Source organism: Chelonus insularis, unplaced genomic scaffold (assembly GCF_013357705.1).
Source record: "Chelonus insularis isolate UGA/USDA-ARS -01 unplaced genomic scaffold, ASM1335770v1 contig_147_pilon, whole genome shotgun sequence".
Lineage (NCBI taxonomy): Eukaryota > Metazoa > Arthropoda > Insecta > Hymenoptera > Braconidae > Chelonus > Chelonus insularis.
The window spans coordinates 80,001-89,085 of NW_023276388.1; the positions used below are offsets into that span (position 1 = coordinate 80,001).

At 37.7% G+C, this 9,085-nt stretch overlaps 1 pseudogene; it reads right to left on the reverse strand.

The window, feature by feature from the left end:
- Nucleotides 1–6,522, reverse strand: part of LOC118063796 (uncharacterized) — a 10,265-nt pseudogene extending 3,743 nt beyond the window's left edge.
- Between the last annotated feature and the right edge of the window lie 2,563 nt (nt 6,523–9,085).

A 9,085-nucleotide genomic window follows, 5' to 3' on the forward strand; every position in this document is an offset into this window, starting at 1 on the left:
TGCTAAAGGATCCATACGTGAAAGCCAGACAGAAGCATCAAGGCCATCCGGCCCAGGAGCTGAGCGTAGTTGTGGTCTAATACGTGTGACTTCAGATGGTAAGATAGGACCACAAATATTGGCGAAGGTAGGTAGTACTGTTGAAGTATCAGAAGAAGAGACGACTGGAGCACTTGGCCGTTCAAATATTGGGCGCCAGAACTATTCTTGGGTCTCTAAAGTAAGCTGACCAGAGTTATCAAGCGAGCCATCAAGCACCAACTTGGCTGCTTTTGCACGATTCCTCTTCCATAACTGCTGAAGACGAGCATACTCCCTCCTCCGCTGGTGATCCCGTTAAACCGGTCGCACAGAGGTGTTAACTTGATTACTTCTTGGACGGTAATGGTTGACATCAGGAAAAACAAAGGTATACCATTGCGTTAAAAAGCTTCAGGACTTCTTCCTTCAACTACAGCGTCAATCGCCTTGATTAAACACATCACGCCCGTGGTAACATTAGGCTGCGAGGATAAAGTCACACGAGCTTCAAGCAAGAAGGATTTAACTTGGCAAGACGGAGCAGGTTGCTCAGAGACAGGCGCAGACAGCATATCAACGATCACATGAGAGACTGGAATATCCTGTTGCATGTAATTTGGGTGATCTTGAAGATGAACATGTTGGTCTGCTATGATTGCAGGCTGTTGCTCCTCCTGAATTTGCATCCGCAGTCTCTTATATCTCCCTGTACCTCTAATATACGCGATCGACGCAAGCTCCCTACTAACAATACCAAGACTGTTTAGGTACTGATTCATACTCTTGGGTGGATTAGAGAGAGTAGCCAGCTTAGCTCGAATGAGACGTCTTAGATCTTCGTCCTGCCACATTAACTTTTTAGATGCAAGGTTGATTTCATCGTTGGCGAGAACTCTATGTGCCCCTTTTCGATGAAGACCAAGTCCTTGTGGTGAAGCAAAGGAGCGTGGGCAGTCATTGCACTTGAAAGGTAACAGCTGGGAACTCCGACCTGATAGAAGACCGTAGCTCACTAATCAATTGTTTGTACTTTTCACGTCTGCGAGCATGTTTAATAGCATGGAGAGACCTTGAAGGATTGAAATGTACATTTGCTATTAGGTAGTCATTAATGGCACGCGCAGCATGCAATGGAGCGGCCAGTTCTGCAAGTGCAAGCCTCCTCAGATCATCAGTTGACCATCTGACTTGTGTCACACCTAATAATAACGTCGAACTTGTTACACTTGATGAGTTAGTGTTGCTATCTGGGGGTTGAGCATGGACGAAGGGAAGAGTAGAGACTCCACCCATATTAAAAGTGTGTGTAGAGATATTCACGCCATGCTCTGGAAGACGACAGTTTTGCAAAGATGATGGTAAAACAGAGTAAGGGTTGTCACCCCTTCCAGACTCTGTTCGTGGTAATCGACTCATAGTAAGGATACTAGACTGAATGGTAAAATAAAAGTGCGCTTACCAGTAGTAAAGAACTCTTCAATAATCAGTGATTAGTATTTTACGTTTGATTCTGCTGAGTAGAAAAGGACAAGTCTTAATATCAGTAGCTGAGTGATGAATATCAGAATGCCCCATTGCAACACAATTAGCGCACTTAAGAGCCTTATCAATTTTATTACAGCTTCAAGTGTCATGTAGCTCAGAGCATTGACCACAAACTTCTACTGAACTCTTGCATTCCCTAGAAAGATGACCTAACTTTAAACACTTATAACATTGCTTGATAAGAATATGGTCCTCAACACGGCAAGCATTCCATCCGATGTGAACAACTCCAGAAGTTGAAGACGAGTTTCTGACCGAACCTCGACAATAACGTTAGAGAGTTGCTGATTCTTCTTCGTTGGATACATATGTACGACCCTTAACTGCTCAGGAGAACAGGACAGATTGTTAGACTCAATAAGTTTCACAGGTAAATCCTGTTTGTTGATACCAGATGGAGCTCCAAAGATAATGAGACGTGGTTGAAGTTTGGTAGAAGTTACAACCTTAAGACCAGCATTGGCGAGAGCAGTGCTCTCCTGGAGCTTCACTAAGTCCACTTTCTCAGCCGAAATACGGATTGCCGTTTTCTTCGCCTTGATGACCTTAGAAACTCTCATGTCAAAGTCAGCAGAATTGACTGAGTTAATAACTGCCTGCTCTACATCACTACTATTCTTGAACCTAGCTTCAGCGCCATCTCTAGGGACGATTGCAAACTCAATAGCCTTAGGAATAGATAAGGACATACCATTAGATAAGTTGATAGCTTTTTCAGGACCCCTGGGTTTACTGAGAACTTCTGCAAAAGACTTGACAGGAGCCCGTACAGGTTCAATACAATCATGGACATCATTGGCAAGACACCTAGCAGTTGGGAGTTCAGATTTCAGAACTTTGGTAACTTCTTCGTGTACACACTCAGTAACCTTGTTCTTGATAAGAGCTGAGATTTCTTCGAGTTCTGATGTACGATTCTCATTGATCGACAAAATTAATTCACCAAGAGAGGAAGCAGTAGCTTTCACTGCATTCTGATTAAAGACCATTTGCTCATAAGCATTATACAAAGTTGTAAAGAGTACTTTAATACTTCCAAGAGCTTTCGTAATATCTTCTTTCTTATCCTTGAGCTCATCAGGTAAAACCTTAACCATGTAAATGACATTCGTAAGCTGCATAATGCCCGATTTCCTAATGTCCTTGACCTCGCTAACAGCCTCAGGAAGCTCATGATTCTGTACACCAAGAGAGGATGACTCAGTAGTAGAAACAGTCTTGTTCGCCATTGTTTTTCTAGGGACCTTGACCACCGACTCCTTGTCCTGCTGTTCAAGAGGTCTCTTACGTGCCGCATTACGGGTAAGTACTGGTACTTTAATAGAAACGTTAACTGGAGGAGAACGCTCAACTGGCATTATTATACAAACAGCGTGAATACTATATAAATGATAAATCAACCACATATGTAGACAGATGTATATAAATAATTAATTAAAAAAAAGAAAAAAATACAGGTACAATTCATTAACAATTCACAAACGTTAATTTAAATGTGTCAGATTACATAAAATGATCATAAAACGTCAAAAGATTAAAAGAAAATTTCAATAGGTTATCAAATTCTAATGTCGGTAATATTGCTGTTCTTCAGTATACTGTTTCACATTCAGATGACGCTCTAGGCATCATCAACGCGAAAAGATCCAACGGAAAGTTTCACTAGATAGAGGTAGTTTACTTCAATAGATTTCCGTCGGCGCCACCGATCAATTCTTGATGTCGAAAAGATTGTTTGAGTGACACATCTACATTAAATAGTTCATGAAATAAAAATCACCAGAAAGTTACTATAATGTCAAATGTTATGTGCGGCAAAAAAGCATTGAAATGTATCACCAGATTAAAAAAAACACTGAAAAAATGTCAAGTCCATATATAAGCCACTATCATATGTCACTCTAATAATTTCTGGAAGAAAGAAGTGCTTGCAAGTGAGAGTAAAAACTGCAATGACATTTACCATATAAGTTGCACTTCAAAACTTTGATAATGAAAAAATATAATAAATTCACAGAAATAAATAAAACAAATTGCATAAATGTTATTGTTAGAAGTGGCATAAATAAACTGAGCAGTTTTTTGGATAAAATAATTGAATTTTCAGCTAAATAAGGTAATTAAGTGCCACTGTATATAAGCATATGACCAACGCCTATAATCTTTGTGTCACCATAATTTCACATAACAAGCAAATTTAAGGACACTTAATGTCACAAAACGCTCATTTCACCAACATGCACAATATTCAAGCAAAGATTTGATTTAATTTAAGTCTTATATGTTCGAAATCACTGATCTTTATAGAACACTTTACAAAACGAACTTAACGTCGCCATCTTAAGAGAGTCATAGTTACTCCCTCTGTTTATAAGCGCTTGTTTGAATTTCTTCACGTTGACATTCATTACACTGAGCAGAAATCACATTGTGTCAACACCCGCAAGAGCCATCACAATGCTTTGTTTTAATTAGACAGTCGGATTCCCCTGGTCCGTGCCAGTTCTAAGTTAAATGTTAAATAGCGGCCGAAGAGATTAATTAAACGACTCTAATTAATCTCACAGCAAGAAAGATTCATAGGAGGCCAAGGCACGGGACCAGGCTCAATTCCTGAAGGTTACCCATCATTCATTTCGCTCAAGCCCGACACGCCCCATTCCTCAGAGCCAATCCTTATCCCGAAGTTACGGATCCATTTTGTCGACTTCCCTTACCTACATTATTCTATCGACTAGAGGCTCTTAACCTTGGAGACCTGCTGCGGATATGGGTACGAACCGGCGCGATAACTCCACGTGTCCCTCACCTGGATTTTCAAGGTCCGTCTGGAAGATCCGGACACCGCCGGAACTGCTGTGCTCTTCGCATTCTAAACCCTATCTCCTTGTTAAAAGTTTCCAGGGAATGTGAATGCCTATACAGAAAAGAAAACTCTTTTCAGATTTCCTTACGGCGTCTCCAGGCCAATTTGGGTTGCCCCGACGAACATTCTTGCGAATGTCCGAATTGAAATGGTTCCGCTGCCGGGTTCCGGAATAGAAACCGGATTCCCTTTCGCCCAAGGGGTGTGTTATAATTTAACTTTTATAACACCACATTAACATCAGAGTTACCTGAGGGCTTAGGATCGACTGACTCGTGTGCAACTGCTGTTCACACGAAACCCTTCTCCACGTCAGTCCTCCAGGATCTCACTGGAGTATTTGCTACTACCACCAAGATCTGCACCGATGGCGGCTTCAGGCAGGTTTACACCCAGACCCTTCTGCGCACACCACCGCGACCCTCCTACTCGTCAGAGTTTCATAATGTATCATAAAAATACATTTAACATACCACTGACGGCAAACTATAGGCATGACGCTTCAGCGCCATCCATTTTCAGGGCTAGTTGCTTCGGCAGGTGAGTTGTTACATACTCCTTAGCGGATTCTGACTTCCATGGCCACCGTCCTGCTGTCTTAAGCAACCAACGCCTTTCATGGTGTCCCATAAGCGTCAATTTAGGCGCCTTTACTTAGCGTTTGGTTCATCCCACAGCGCCAGTTCTGCTTACCAAAAATGGCCCACTTGGCACTTTTATCCGAAAATCTCACGGCTTCATAATTTAAGCAAGCCAGAGATCTCACCCATTTAAAGTTTGAGAATAGGTTGAAATCGTTTCGATCCCAAGGCCTCTAATCATTTGCTTTACCAGATGAGACTTATAGTATAAATGCCAGTTATCCTGAGGGAAACTTCGGAGGGAACTAGCTACTAGATGGTTCGATTAGTCTTTCGCCCCTATACCCAGTTCCGACGATCGATTTGCACGTCAGAATCGCTACGAACTTCCATCAGGGTTTCCCCTGACTTCATCCTGACCAGGCATAGTTCACCATCTTTCGGGTCCCAACGTGTACGCTCTAGGTGCACCTTTTCCCAATGAGAATAAGATACCCCGGGAATGCGAGATTATATCGAAATATAACCTATCTTCCCTTAATTGTCCTAAAACAATCTTTACTTTCATTATGCCTTTAGGTTTGTTTTTAAAATCCCAATGACTTGCGTACATGTTAGACTCCTTGGTCCGTGTTTCAAGACGGGTCCTGAAAGTACCCAAAGCGGTAGCGTCGCTGACCGGTATTAAAATCAGTTAAAGATTATCATCAACTAACAGTTGGTTAACTTTAACGACGGCGTTATATCCGTACTGTCAAAAATTAACCGCACTTGTGATGAATCTAACGCTAACAAATAGCGACTTAATACCATACGAATACCGTCAAACAGTTGATTAGGAACACCAATGATCACCAACTGACAAGCAGAAAGAGACAATCAATTAGGCCATAAATCAACATTTAACGGGTCACGACGTTCTACTAGAGGAGAAGTGCACGCCGACATATAAGGCAAAAATAATACTAGAATGTACAGTATATAAGTCCAAGGATTATTTACTATATCATAACTAGCATTAATACCAAATATTTTGACGATGAATCTCCTCATTCGATCTTTTGGGTTTCTCAGGTTTACTTCTAAACGGTTTCACGTACTCTTGAACTCTCTCTTCAAAGTTCTTTTCAACTTTCCCTCACGGTACTTGTTCGCTATCGGTCTCGTAACAATATTTAGCCTTAGATGGAGTTTACCACCCACTTAGAGCTGCACTCTCAAGCAACCCGACTCTAAGGAGAAACCACCCGAAACACACTTCAGTCACTACGGGCCTGGCACCCTCTATGGGTAAGTGGCCCCATTCAAGATGGACTTGGACATGAAGTAGTGCTACGGGTTAGTTGATTCTTCCTAAACACTACATCTTCCAGTAGCATTGACTACTGAATTTAGTGCTAGGCTTTTTCCTGTTCGCTCGCCGCTACTAAGGAAATCCTAGTTAGTTTCTTTTCCTCCGCTTAATAATATGCTTAAATTCAGCGAGTAGTCTCGCTTAATCTGAGGTCGCTATTAGAAGTATGATAGAAACATTAAAAAAGTTACAAATCAATCTGTCTTTTTACGATGTAAAAATCATTCATGGACACGATGACTAATTTATTATGTGTTATTTAATCATCATCTATGTAATTTGAAATGACATCATTTAATGAAATGATGAACATTCAATATAATAAATCCGCCAAAAACAATTATCGTGCGATATCTGTAAAAAAAAAAAAACGGCGCCATGTCACTGTTGTTTGTAAGTCTAATATTTTCAACTTGTTTTATATGCAAAAAATGTTCGAAATCATAAAATTGCACCATGCTCGATTTGCCATTATCGCAAAACTATGAAATTGTTTTTATATATTAAAAAAAAAATCTGATTCTTGTTCTAATTTTTCAATAATTTTTCAAAAGAATTTTAAAACAGCAAAAAGATTTGAAATCAAATGGAATGCCATGTCGTCCATGAAATTAAGTCATTTTTTTTTTTCAATTCCGATGAATAGTGTAAGAAAATACTCGTTCGAATTTTCTTTTAATAATTTAAAAAGTCAATTTGTGGATAAAATATTACTATGAATTAATTTTTACTTAATTTGAAAAAGTAGTTAGTTAAAAAAAAATTTTAGACGACATGGCCCAAATTTTAAGACTTTCGTCCGGAAATTTTCTATTAATATAAAACGGTCACAAAAATTTCCCTATACCGTCCTGAAGAAAATCACACAGCATTTATGTTCGGTACTGTATAATAGTCTTTAGTCTGGTAGTATATAATTATCAACTCAATAAAAAAAAAATATTATCTCTTACCGATCTTGAGATATAAACAAAATTATTGATTGAAGGACATGAATTAGTTTTCAAAAAACGTAGAACGATTTTTTTTAAAACGTAAAACTATCGGTAATACATTCTGTGTATTACCTATCAACTTAAAATGTACATAAATATTTGTCGTTATCGACACCGAAAAACTCGGTCGGCATAATACGGACACGGCATAATGACAGCGCGGAATGTACGATCGATCGTCGCGCATAACATCGCGCAGGTTCAGAATTAGAAGCGGCACCTTAAATTTTCCGGCATGTTAGATTTTTGCGCCTTTTCTGATTTTAACTTATAAAATCTAAAAAGTAATAAGTGAGGAAATGTAAGTAAAATAATTAGTGCAATAATTCATATGAACACATAAATTTCAGTTCTATTCTTTAAATTTTTCCTCCTCTCTTTATCTTCAATTTAGTAGGATACAATTTCTCTTCTATTGCATTCCCACCATCAACTTTTTTCATGAGAATTTCCTACAAATGAAAGAAAAGAAATACTTATTATGCTCAATTTTTAATTATTGTGATTAAATGTAAAAAATCGATTAGCTACCTTACTTATCATTTATGAGTCACTTAATTTTTCGTTAAACATTATAAAATAAATAACAATTTCTAGACTTTGTACACTTTGGTTTTCTCAGGGGGAAATTGACCGTTCAGAATGAAGTCGTAAGTAGACAGAAGATTCAAGCTGCATTCACATGGAATGAGTCAAAAGTCAACAGAATAACTATTTGAATTCTTCTGTAAATCTATATTTAGAATTTTCCCAAAAACTCAATTTGAAAAAAATTATTAATAATTTTACCACAATTTTAACTGTTGCGTCTTTAATGCTTTATACCAGAGAGAAGTCTTCTCTCTGCTTATACTATTATACTGGAGCGACATTTATACCAGAACTATACTGTCCTGAACATTTTTGTCATATAACATTTGTGCCCCTTTCGAAATGTACTAGCAGTAAATTTACAATGTTGGTAGGGTAGAAACAGTTTTAACCGTTTATTGTGTTTATTTATTTAATGATCCTCTAGTCCATGTATTTATTAGATATAAGGTATATTCATTATGATTAGTAAAATATCCATTGATTTTTTTTTTTATATTTTTTTATTTATTTACCAAAAAAAGTATATATTTTAATTTATCTGTACCTCAAAATTATGAAAAATTCATAAAAACATAAAAACATGATTTTAAATCTATTTAATTTTCTCCTAATATTTTTAATAATTTGTCGAACCCTTTTCTTTTCTTTTCCAACTCCTCTTCTTCTTCTTTTTTTCTTTTTGATGTGTAATATCTGGAACAAGACATTGAACTATAAAATGACAATGTTCATTTGGTTGTACTTTACTTCATTGTTATTGCAATAAAATAACCCTTACATTTTGTTTCGCAGCTTGAGATTTTTCCCACTTTTTTTTTTTTGTAGAAACATCTATTTCAATTTTTTGTTTCGTTTTTTCATCTTTTAGTAAATTTTGTGTTCTTGTTTCGATAACCTGTAAATTGAATTTTACTAAAAAGTATTCAGAAAATCAATCACACCGATTTTTAATATCTCTGTACAGTCACAACTATTGACAGATAAATAAAATCTCTCGTCTGACAATTTATGATCAATTTACCTCTACTATCAACTACCGTACTTACTTGATTTATGTATAGGTACGTTTGACAGAAAGGAGCATTCAACACGTTCACCAGCGCTAAAAGAACATTTATTGAAAGATGGT